We start from the raw sequence: 13,740 nt of genomic DNA on the forward strand, positions 1-13,740 counted from the left end.
TTTTTACAGCTTCTGTGTTCTTAGTGCTTTTTGCTTACATTCTTGGACTTGTTTGTTAAGCTAAGAGACTAAACATTTTAGAAGCTTTGTAGCTAGGGATCAGTGTGCCCCAGACCCCAAGGTCCTCTCCAGAACACATTCTGTAAACTAAGATAGAACCATCCAGGGGAAGGTTCCTTGGGGAGGGGGGGCTCACTTGAACCTCTCATTGGGGAATCTTTGATAGATATGCTAATTAGTAAAGCCTATAATGTTATACCCAATGTTGGGGGGGATGAAGACATGGGAGGAGAGAGACACAGAGGCACAGGGAAAGACTCGGTGGGGTACATCTCGATGCATATGACCTGGACGTGTACACCTAAGGATCCTTAAGAATAAATACCAAGGTAAAATCCCTTTTCCCCTTCTAACCATGTATGCCTCTTGATTTTAAGACCAGGAAAAGGCATCACACTTCCCATGCCTGTGGGGTTGCTGCCCACAGCAGGGGTATATGATCTTCTTGGTGGCAGGTACAGTGGTCAATTTGGTCTTGCCCTCTATGTCCTCGTCACTTCCTCTTCGCTAATTCCCAGGCAAATTGCTTTTGACCCTTCTTAACTGTAGCTTCCCACCGTTCCTCAGGTATCTCCCATTCAACAGGCACTAGTAATTCCCATCCACAAAGCAAGGTTACTATTTCAGCTGTTCTTTGCTCTACCTGGATGGGGAATAGATTTGGCATTTGACACTTCATGCAATGAGAGTGTCGTTTTAGTGAACTACAATACCAATACTTTTTACAGTCTGGACATTTACATTTAACCCAACTAGCATGTCCAGTATTGGGATGAATTACACAGGATATATGGTATGGCACTGTTGGAAGTGGCAATTCCTCCTCCTTTTTAAATAAGTCACAGGCTAAGGCCAGAATATGAGAACTCCCAGACCAAAATAGTCCTGATCCTCCTGTTTGGAGTGGAAGTATTACTCCCCAAGAAGGGTATCGGAGGTGTCTCAGGACTTGTCCAGGCAACACTTGAAACCACTGATATAAGCTTGGCCTTATTTCCCAGTCAGGGTGTGATTCTTGGTGTATCTCTTGGATCATTTGGGTCTTCCCAGTGCATTACCACCCAGTTCCATTTTAAGAGTTAACTTGGTATCACTAGGTGTATCACCAGACATCACCAGATGTTATAGTCTACTCCTTAGGTTCTTCCACGGGTCCTTTGATTCTGCTGGTGTGGATCCACCCTCGCTCCTTGGTCTGGATCGCTGCTTCAGTCATCAGCAGCACCAGAAAAGGACCCTCCCCTTGTGGAGTTCATATTCCTTTGAAAGTTACTTTCTCTCATAGTGGCTACCATAATTTTTTGCTTCTACTTTGGCTTTTTCTTCATCTCTCCTGACATAAACTTTTTGAGCCTCTTTTAATAAATCATTTAATGATCTTTCATGCCAGTCTTCCAATTTTTATAACTTCTTCCTAATATCTGGCCAAGCATGAGTGCCAAAATTGACTCTTAGTAAAGCCTGCTCAGCTACTGTCTCAGGATCTATCCCAGAAAATTGTTTCATATTTCTCCTAAGTCTCTCTAACCATTCAGTTGGAGACTCCTCCGTTCCCTGTTGCCCTTCAAAAGCCCTTTTAAAATTCTGCTCTCGAGGTGCTGCCTCTTTTATTCCTTTGATTATTAAATTACAGTAATCATTCATATTCCTTCGCCCAACCTTTTCATTGTGATTCCAAGCAGGGGGTGTCGATGGCATCTTCTGGTCTCCTGGCAGTCCCTGCTGGTTTTTCTCTTTCCCAAATTCTCATACCCGCAACTCTAATCATTTCTCATTCCTCTTGAGAAAATAATATTTTCATTATTGCTTGCATCTCTTCCCAAGTGAAAATGTTTGGGCCTAAAAATTGATCTAATTGTTCATCTGTACCCATAGGATCGCTAATATTCCTTTGATCTCCTTTTTAAAATGTCTAACCTCTGAAGAAGCGAGGGGGACATTTGCAAATCCTGTTCCCCCAGCTCCCATTGGAACTTCCCTTAAAGGGAACAAATGGACCTCCCCATCCCAGTTCTTGTGTCATTTTTCTCTTATGATACTTCTTTCCTGTCTTGGGGGGGTGTCGGGAGAGGGCTGTTCTGTAACTGAGCTCCCCGTACTTTGGTGTTTTGCTTCTCCTTTAAGAGGAACAGCAGAAGCGGTCCTTGCCAGGGGAATGGTGCAGGTGAGGGAGGGGGGCTAGGAGGTAGGAGTCCTCTCCAAGGCTGATTCCTCCAGGAGTGGGGGGGACATAGGTGGGGACTGCTGCCGGAACCGCCAAGGGGACAAGCTCTTCCGGCCGATACCAGAGTCTGGCATGGACCCTCTGCACGCGGTCCACAGCACCCACAGCGACAGGACTCTGAGTTGCCGGCAGGCTCAGCGTGGCCCGTGGGGCCAAAGCCGGGTTCAATGAAGCGTGGCAGGCAACGCAGCGGCGGCAGGGGCCGGTGGAATGGTTGCAGACACTGGAACCGGGGCCGGAGCCGGGACTGGGGCCGCCACCGGGGCCGGGACAGGGGCAGGGGCAGGGGTGGGCCCCAAAAGTGGTGGGCTGGGCTGCTGCAGAGCAGATATCTGGGCTAGGGATGGGCGGGACACCGAAAGCGGCGGGCTGGGCTGCTGCGGAACAGATACCCGGGCTAGGGACGGGTGGGACACCGTAAGGGGGGGGTGGGCTCCCACAGGGCCCGCAGGGGCTGAAGGGGGCGACAGAAATGCCGAGGCTACCAGTGGAGACACCCCTGCTGGGACAAGAGGTGCAGCCGCGGGTGGTGCCATGAGAGCCAGGACAGGCGGGACCTCAGGCTCCAGAACTGGCGGGACCTCGGGCTCCAGAACTGGCGGCGCAGCTGCGAGTGGCGCCGCGGGAGCCTGGGCTTGGCGGGGGGCAGGCGGGAATGGAGGGGGCGATGCTTCCAGAGGGTCCCAGCCCTTCTCCTTCTTGTTTTCCCTTTTCTCCTTTTCTTGGGTCTCTGACAACTTAAAAATTCTTATCCCCTTAGACTCTATGTTTCCCACCCAGCATGAAGCGTACTTGCCTTCTTCTGTGTTAAAGGGTTCTTTTGAATTTACAAATCCTTGTAAAGCCTGACAGATCCAAACTTCAAAAGAGCCATATCTGGGCCAGAAAACACGGTCGGATCTTATTTCCTTCTTGGCCCAATCAAACATACAAAACTGTATCATTTTGACTTTGCTCTTTTTCTTTGTACTTGGGTTAGTATTCCAGTTAACTAAGATAACTCCCAGAGGGCTTTCCTGGAGTATCTCCGCTGGCACGCCTCTATTCCTTTTTTTATTCCCTGACTCTTGCTTACTAGTTTTATGTCCCATTTTCTCAGAATCTTATCTATCCTTCCCAGGCCTTTGTTTCCCACTTTTTTAATAAAAACCAACAAAACAAACAACTATTTGAACCCCACCACCTCTTTCCCCTTTCTTCTCCTAGAATATAAAAGTTCCCTCCTCGTAATAAAATATGCCTCCCTCCAGAAAATAAACTTATATTTCAAGGTTTAACATTTCTATCGCATACATTTTCATTCATTCTCACTCACTCCTTTTTATTGTTCCAACTTCTCTTTTTCAAGTGCTATCAGTCACAACCACACAAGATTAAGGTACCTTTTAATTTCAAATTGTTGGCCAATATTCACCCCTGGGCCCAAAGTTCCAGGTTTCTTGGAGTAATCCTCAATTTGGCAGAATTAAGCCTGGATTTCTTGAATTTTTAACCCTCAATCCAGCAGTCTCAAAACCCAAATGTCTTGGAATTAATCCTCAATTTAGCAGAATTAAGCCTGGATTTCTTGAATTTTGAACCCTCAATCTGGCAGTCTTAAAACCTAAATTTCTCGGTTCCAATACTAGGAAACTCCTGACTCCCCTCCTTCAAGGAGTCCAATCCCTCCCCTGAAACCCCGTCCCAGTTAAACTGGGGGTTCTCTCACTCCTTTTATCTTTCGCTTCGCCTCTTTACTGACTGCTTCCCTTATGGGAGAGCAGAACTGCGGCCTCAGAGGCTCCACACTCACTTCGCAGGTCTGGGGTAACCAGCCTGCGTCTCATGCACACACTTTCATCCCCTGTATCCCCCCAAAGAAAGAGGAAAGAAAAAATATTCACCTTTCTTTGAGTCTTCGTGCACAAGATTTTTATATGTTTAACTGCCGTGGTATCTTAGGGAGCCTTCTCTTCCCTTTCTTTTTGCTTTGTCTTCTCTCTTGTCTTCCGGGTGTTTGACCTGCAAACCCCCCTGACCATGCCGGGAAACACAAAACGAGGCCCCCAAAAGCAGGCGGGGGCGCACCCCCCGCTCTGGGTTCCCCAGGAGATCCCAGAGGTGAGGCCTTTTCCTCGTATGGGCCACCAAATTGTGGAAAACGAGGTTCACTCTTAGTAAAATTTTAAGAAAAGTTTCATAAAAGGGACAATTAGGCAGCCGGGTGCTTTGGCAGAGCCAAAGGCACACCTCTACATCCAAAAGATCATCTTTAAAAGTACATCTCTTATTGCATATTCATCACAATCATGTATGATTCTTTGGAGTTTCTATGTATCATCCCATCAGCCTTCTCTTCCTCCTTGGCTCCATTCTGTCTCTGCTCCCTCCATAAATTCTTCTCTCTCTGGTTTCTGGTTTTTCTTCTTCTCTGATAAGATACTCCAGGAATGTGAAGGCTTTCTCTGCCTATCTTTTCTAAATTGACTACATAAACAATAGACATTCTATATCATGTATTATATTACAGAATCTAGGTAAAGTTTTTTCTAACATTAAGGAACATGCAAAAAGCCAACCTCACAATACAGTCATAACAATTATATAACATGTGAAAAGCCAACACCACAATACATTTATAATAAGTCATAACTAAACTGGATTGTCTCCTCACAATGTGCTAGCAAAGTCATACTGTGGAAGGACCTAGAAGGAAAAATGGATAGAAAACAAAGACGCATGCAAATCTGGCAATTGCTAAAATGAAATGCATCACTCTTTATTTGAAAATAAAGTTTAGCATACAGGTAAGGATTTGGTTCTTCTACTGCTATTCCTGGAACAGTAATCAGGACTTATTAAGTATATGTGTTTACTCCCGAAAATGTCAGTTTTTCCTTTTAATTAGAATTGAACAGTGTGAACAAAGAGACTGCTTCTAACATGCAGGAGAAAAGTCAATGAAGCTCTGGCATTTATACTGCCTGAGAATTCTCCAGCCATTTATTTATCTTTTTCTGCTTAAAATTAGTTTTCACTAGCCCACAAGTGATATTCTCAGATCATTTCAGAGATCTGAATTACACAAACGGTTATGAGGAAAAGAAGCTTTCTCTTCTGAAGGAGTTGTCCTCCACAATGAGGAGCACTTTCCTTAGCTGTAACACAGTGAATGTGTCTTAAAGCCATTTGAAGGCCTTTTGCACTGAAAGACCTATTTAAAAAGGATGTGGCCATGTTGACACCCTTGTCTTTGAAAAACTTATGCAATTTTACAGGGAAAGGTCTTGATGACATCAGCATTTTATCTCATGTGATGACACATGTCTATTTAATTATGTCAATCACAGCAACTACCTTAAAAAAGGGTAAAGGGGGATTTTGAAAATGAGATGCTTGCTTTGAAAGATTGACTGGATTTAGTCAGTCACATTTACTAGCATTCTACTGGGTCAAGAAAACATTTGTACAGATTACACTGGAAACTTTATAGCTATCTACTGTTTTATTCTTGTCAGCTGTAGGCTTTTTCTTAATTACCAGAATGGATACTAGAAATGAGTAGCAACATTGCAAAACCTAATGTATTATATATAAACATATATATATATAAACATATATATATATTATACATATATCTATGTATACGTATATGTACATATACGTATACATATAAATATATGTATAATACTAATTACATGCTAAAGACGCATACTGTGAAACTAATGTCATGCAAATGAACAAATGAATCTTTATATTTTCTGTTGAAAAACGTTGATCAGTAGAACCACTGATATTAATGAGTAAGCTAACATTCTTTGCTATGCTGAGCATTGCTAATGCTATGGTTGTAGGCCATAGTTAATCGCACCTCAATAATTTCTCTAGTGCTCTGACTTAAATGTAACACAGAAGAAGAAATGGTACTAATTCTTAAGGATTAGGTCTTCTCAAGAGGCGAAATGTCTGTGTATCACCACGCTTGGTCATGTCAGTATGGAATCAGTGACTGGAAGCAATTTAATGTGGTTATAAACTGATCCCTCTCAGGTCAAACCTGTGCACCTTGTGACTCATTGAATCTGAGGGGATGAGGATTGAAGAAGAGCAGTCGTGTAGTCTGAATGACAGGTGAGGGAGAAAAAGCTGGCAGTCCGGAGATATGTTATCAGTCAGGTGAAGGAAAGTAAAGTTATATCAGGAGGAGCAGTTGTGTTTAGTCTTCACTACTGTAGCAATGCCTTGTTTCATCAACTACAAACTTTAAGACTGTGACAAGATAGAAGAAAATTTTTCTAAAATATACTTTTTTCTTCCCTTTTGAAGGCAGAACAACAAAATATTCAGCATTACTCTTACAGTGGCATTTTTACTTTATTCTGGTGTTATGAGTATGACTTGAATCCAACTAATACTGAAGGGTTTACTGCTCTTTTGAAAAATGACATATCGACTTCTGTTCTGATGGACTGTTATGATTAGAGTTAAGAAAGTTGGCTTTCACAAAGTTGTTGATTAGTTGTTGAAATAAAGTTGGTAATTAGGGAATAAAGAGGGTTGCTAATTAGTTTGTTGAATGTTGCTGCAGTTGAGCAGTTGTACATTGATCAGATTTAATTGTTGTAGCTTATCAAGGTTAAAAGCTATTAGTTAATGTGTTCATTATACTTTTGGTTAATAAAATCATCCTAGGGATTGTAGTACAAAATGGAGAACCCGGGAATGTTCCAGAACCTCTATGAGGTAACCATAAAAGGAAGGGCCTCAACCCTTATCTGCATAAGGGAGGAATGAAGGACTATTACTGGATGTTCCCCAAACCATTCAGAAGACCCCAGACAACAGCCAAAGGACAAAGAGCCAATAAAAGGACTCTAGACGCCAGCGAGCCAATTGTGATGCTCCGGTTGGGTGGGGAAAGGGGCGGCTGGGAGGCGGGGACTAGGGGGATAAAATGTATCACCCGAGGCTGAGAGTGGAGCCTCTGATCTGCTCTGTCCCAGGTCAAGCTCCCGGTGCTGAGCCCGGTTGTCTTGTGTGAGGCAAATCGCCGCAAGTGGTCTCTTACTGTCTTATAATTTTGTTTTGGTTAATAAATTTGTTTTAAAGCTCAATCCTGAGCCCATTTTTAACATGGACAAGCTATGCAATTCTTCATTTCTTTTACGAGATACTAGAATGTAAAACAATGAAGTCCATCTTTGTCTTGGTTTTCTAATCCAGTATAAAATCAGTGGGAAAGAAAAACTAAAAAGGCAATATGGCATTATGACACAGACATGGCTTTCTATCAGCTTGGCATTGGTCTGATACTTAATATTACATTATTTTGGCTCCTAAGATTATTTATCAAAGAAAGTGAAATAAGGCCTGGCAAACTGTATTCGACTCACCTCAAGCAGTGCCAGAAGTAAACACAGCTGCTCATATTTACAGACCAGAATATATGACAGAAGAGTCTCATTGATAATTTCAAAACCCATCTGCTCTGCCTTAACTTACTGTATAATAAATGTATCTGAAATGTAAGTTACGGATAAAGCTTCATTCTTTTTCTTTAATAGGTATTCTATAATGTATTCTAGAGTTTCTTGGAAACAGAACCTTTAAGATTCTATTGAAATACTCTGCTATATCTTACCAAAAAATACTCTAAGAATACATTTTTACTGAATTATAATTCACTTTAACCTAAGGAAAAGTTGGCTTGCCAGGAGTCAATTGAAACCATTACATGTGTATTTATACATGTTTATCCATATGTATAACTATATATTCAGAATCTACAGCTGCACATTAATGTGCATGTGTAGACTCTGACTTTAGGAGCAGACAATAATGTGCAGGTGATTTGAAACTTCAGTTTTCCTTTGCTAAGCAAGAAAATCCTGTGCACAGCATAGCACATTTGAGGAAAGAAACAGATAATAGCATATTTACATCTAGATTCACCAGGTCAGCATCTTTACCAGCATTATTACACCTTCTGCAAAAGCACATTATCTTCTATGTTATCTGAGAATGTGGCTTAGTATCAGGCTGAAGTCTGTGATGTGTCATTGTAGGGAGTAATAAATCCCCCCAAAAAATCCCCCCCAAAGAAAGTAATTTCTAAAGTATATTGGAAAGCTTAGTGTGCATGTTGAACCCATATCTGAATACCTTGCAAGGCAGAATGAACTCAGAATTAGGCCATTCAAAATCTCCAAATCAGTCTGAAAATCTTACTTTTACAAGACTTAACATAAACAAATGGTCAAACATAGCATAAAGCAAGTGTACCAAGATGCAGGGAGGGCTATTGTGGTATGTTTGTCCCTGTTAAACTAAATTATACTAAATAGCCAGATTTCTCAGCACATCCAAAAAGCATCACTCTGAAGGTTGCATAGCAGAAGGATCACAGAGGCAGACATTAATCTGTTTGAAGAATGGGCAAGGACAAATGCATTAATTTTAAGTGTATATTAAATAAAACAATTACAATTATTGTGGTGTGAACAGTCATTAACTGCAGCTTTACTTTGATACTTGTTCTGAATATATTATAGATCTGTACATACAATAATCTGAAAAGACCTAATTACATGTTTGATAAATAGACAATTTGCACTACAATTATTTTTGTAACTTTAGGATAAAGTTAGATAAGTAATAATTATCTCTGTTCGTGACAGTCACGTGTTCCATAATTAAACACTTGTTTTCATCTTGAAATTAAGTAAAGTAGCAAAACCAATTTGATACGTAAAACAAACAAACCCAGCTATCTGGAAAATTTTCCACTAAGCAGATACCCAATAATGCAATGAAGTACTGCAACAAACATAATGCAAAAATGCTTGTAAGAGAACTGGAAATGGCACAAGTACTAAGTGGAATGCTGCACTACACTTAAAAGCCTTACTGAATTATAAAGACTGCTGCTGAGGACAACTCTGTTCTAAGGATCAAGACAATAATATTTTTTCTAGTTTTGCATTGTTGTTTGTGCATTTGGAGTTTGCACTGTTGCTTTTTCCCCTGGCTTTGAAGTTCACTGTGTTGCATATATGTCTGCCACAGTTTGTATCAGACCAATAATCTTGTTTACTTGTGTTACAGAGGAAAAAATGATACTATCATGATGTTCATATATGATATATAAAGATTCAATGTATCACACTACAAATTCAGGGCTGTGAACTTCCTAAGCCCTAGTCAAACACCTCCCAAATCTTTGAAAGGGTTCCTACTGATGATTAGAACAGAGTGGAATTTTGATTCTGCATTTCTGTCGGTACTACATACACACAAAGAAAAAATTATTTCTTTCCGTCATTGGGATGTGCTTTGCAAGTTGTATCAGACCAAACACTGTGGAAAGAAATTACCTGGTCTTTGCTCTCTACCCATCTGTGCACTGTGATACTTTCTCACAAAACTGGTCAATTATTTACATGTAACATTAAAAGTTTTCTCTAATACATGCACATTTAATCAACAATATCACACAAATGGTTCTAAAAACAACCTTCACTGATGACATTTTTATCTGTAGAGTGGTAGCCACACTAGATTGTCATCCCGAATCTGGTCAAATAAAGACAAAATCTGTTTATGATCTCTTTAGTTGGTCAAATCTTTCAAGTGACCCGGAATTTTTGGGAAAATATCACTTTTTAATTAATCTTTGGATTTTTAGTTGCTACACTGAAGAGAATGTCCAAGTAGATGAAGTGAAATACCCATTTTTGCAAGTCTCATCTGAAGAGATGAAGATTCTACTTCATGTTAAAATCCCAGGGGGAAGATTTTGGACAGGAGAAGGTTATTTGGTAGTGAATGAATGGTTCAGAAAGAGTGAAAAATTGAGCATGATGATGGCACAGTTAATTTGTGAATTAACTGTTACTCAAGCATAAACTCAGATGAAGTCAGTTTACCTGGTTCAAGTTACAGAACTATTTATCTGGAAAAGACCATTTTTCCATAAGTTTACAGTTGCATTTAAGAGACAATGGAAAACAAGACTTCAAACCCTATTAATATTATTGGATTGAACTGTCATATGTGGAGCAGGAAACTTACTTAGAAGGTAAGGGTATAATTGTCTGGTGACTTCTTTGTTCAGATTCCCTCTCCAGAAGCACGCAGCTCAGGCTGTATACTGCCACTGTGTGAAATAAATTAACTGAATTCTGCCTGAGATTCTGCTCATGGAAACCAAGGGTGGAGAATCTCCTTTAAAAGATGACCTTGACATACTCCAGCACACCAATATCTTTGTTGTAGTGAGGGGCCCAAAAGTGAACACAGGCTTGCAGGTGTGACCTCACCAGCACCCAATACAGAGGAAGAATCACTTCCCTGGCCCTGCTGGGCACACTATTGCTGATACACGCCAGGATTCCACTGGTCTTCTTGGCCGCCTAGGCACACACCAACTCATGTTCAGTGGCTTTTCTGCCAGGCAGCTTTCCGGCCACTCTACCCCAAGCCATGAAACTAATATTCTTTTTTCAATAAGAAATTTACAATAACATTTTGGAATAAATTTTTCCAACTGCGACTGTATGCCAAGTATGCATTTTTTGAAAATAAAAAATGTATTGGGCAAAAATGTTCAAGTTTGTTGTGACATTTGGAATAGTCAGAACATCGCCTCCTGCTATGGGAGTAAATAATGTGAGTCAAACCACTTTCATCACATGTGTTCTTCACTGACTTCAGAGACAAAAGTAAGAGGGATTGGCAAAGAGCTTTGGAATTCTTTATTTCCCTGTATTGGTGTTGGATTAACATTAAAGATTATACTAAAAGAAAAAGTCTGGGTCAGCAATCCAAAAAATAACAACCATCCAGAGGAACTTGGCTCTAAATATATGTGCACAGCGTGCAATTTTAAAATGAACCAGACTGACAACCACTTATTGCTTCTTCTCCCTTAGACAGAAGAACAAATTAGATTAATCAGATTACTGTGCCTCAGGAGGCTCCTATAGGTTGTGATTGTGTCACTCTCAACATTTTCCTTGATAAGCTAAAGAGAGTGAGCTCCTTTCAAGTCTGTCATTATGTGTATGACAAAATGGGAAAAGCTACTTGTCATGAGTATAAATTACAGAATAGGAATTAGGGTTTGGAGGGAACAAACATAGGAAATGTACAAATCTACACTGATGTCCATATAGACAATTACTTATAAATATGTGAAAGGAATACTACAAGCAAATAGGAAGACTACCTGAATTTCCACTCTTGAATAGCACCTTTGACTTTTCTTTGATCTTGAGATTTTTAATATTATTTGGGGAAAAGAAGTGAAGTGCAGACACTGTAACTGGACTCAGTACACTGTCTTATCCCTGTAAAACCCATATAGACATACAGATATATATAGATAAATATTGATATATATAACGGAGGTAATAAAAATTCTGCTTTGATTACAATATTCCCCCATGGAAAAAGTTTTGTTCATTCATTCATTCATTCATTCACTCTCAGTCAAACTTTTGACCACAATGATACTCACATTTACTGTGTGTTTTACTCTAATAACTGTATCTCCTTTTTTGTGTCAGAATCATGACAGCAGTGCTGAGGAGAAAGTCTTGGGAGTGTCTGTTGTTGAGAGGCTGGACAATAGGAAGCGGTGTGTACTTGAAGTCACAAATGACAACCACATCCTGGGCTGCATGGGCGGCTGGTTGAGGGAGGGGATTCTGCCGCTCTAGTCTGCCCTCATGAGATCAAACCTGGGGTACTACATCCATCTCTGGGGTCTTCAGCACAAGAAGGAAATGGACCTGCTTGAATGGGTCTAAAGGAAGGCCACAAACATGATCCAAGGCCTGGAGCACTTCTGATATGAAGACAGGCTGAGAGAATCATGATTGTTCAGCCTGGAGAAAAGAAGACTCCAGGGAGACCTTACAGGAGCCTGCCAGTACCTAATGGGGGCCTACAGGAGAGCTTGAGAGTGAGTTTTTACAAAATCATGTCGTGACAGGACAAGGGCTAATAGCCTTAATCTGAAGTAGAGTCAGTTTACGTTAGATATTAGGAAGAAATACTTTACTGTGAGTGTGGTTGAGACACTGGAATAGGTTACTCAGAGAAGCTGTGGATGTCCCATCCCTGGAAGTGTTCAAGGAAATGTTTGATTGGGCTTTGAGGCACCTGGTTTTTAAGGTCGATTCCAATCCAAACCATTCTATGGTTCTTCATACTGTTACCATGTGCTACATTGCTCTGTTTGAATAATTTACTTTATATCTATTATATTGTAAGTTAGTTTATAAGTAACTCTGTTTATGTTAGTAATCATCATATTTATAATTTAATTAATATTTATTATGTAAAGAATTTCCAGTAAAAATTTTATTAATGCTATTTTATTAGTGGCCGATAAGTAATCCTACCAAGTCCTTCAAGATACATTGCTAACGAGACTTTATTCCATATAGTGTATCACCAGAAGGATTTTGCATTGTTCAACTCACTGCACCAAAATGGAATTTCTAAGTCAGAGATTGAATGCATCCCCCAAATTTGCAGTTGTATTCAAGGGAGGTACTAAGTTGGAGTGATTAGGCTTAGGTTTCATAAGTGCCTGTTAATTGACATTAATTTTATATTAACTCCTCTTAATTCTTTCTTAATCTAACCCTGTACCAGCTGCTCCATTATTTTCTTTGGGATCGATAGCGAGCTGACAGAACTATAATTAATCGTATCTATTCCCAGTTTAATTTACATTTTTTAAATATTGACATAGCATTAGCTTCCTACTAGTATTAAGAATTTTCACAGCCTTCCAAAACTTACATAAAGCTGATAAAAATAAGTGTGCCAATTTAAAAGTACTACATGCTAATAAATGTCACTTTAAATGCTTGAAAGTTAGCAGCAGAATTAGTGTAGTCATTAACATGTATATACTGCATCTAGCTATTCCTGAAATACAGGCTTACTAGCTGAACACTTTTGCCTTCTCTGTTGCCAGCATTGTTGCTGGCAATGCTAGAATGTTCTCCTGTGACAGTTCAGTGTTGTGCAGACGATTCTTTAGTTCATGTCAACATGTCAGGGAAGACCGGAGACTCTTGCGTGTGCAAGTTCATATGGCAATATTTGCAATATTGAGTCCAGAAGCCATGTAATACTATTAAATTATCACTTTGTTTTACCTGAGTATTAGTAGTAAAAAATAGCGAGTAATGAAGTTAAAACACAAGAACAAAATTTGATAGTATGGACTGAGCTGTTAAAGGAAATTGAACCATCTTCTGAACCTGGAAGTAGGTATTTGCCTGTCTTTGCCCTTCGCCACTGAAGGCAAAGCTTATTAGCTAACAAATAATACAGTCATAGACTATCCTGAGCTGGAAGGGACCCACAAGGATCATTGCATTCAAAAACTGCAGGTCTATAGTTTCTGTATTCAGACTGACATGTGGCTAAGCATACTGATCAGAGTGGAATTTATTCCT

Source organism: Corvus cornix, chromosome Z, assembly GCF_000738735.6.
Source record: "Corvus cornix cornix isolate S_Up_H32 chromosome Z, ASM73873v5, whole genome shotgun sequence".
NCBI classification, from domain to species: Eukaryota; Metazoa; Chordata; class Aves; order Passeriformes; family Corvidae; genus Corvus; species Corvus cornix.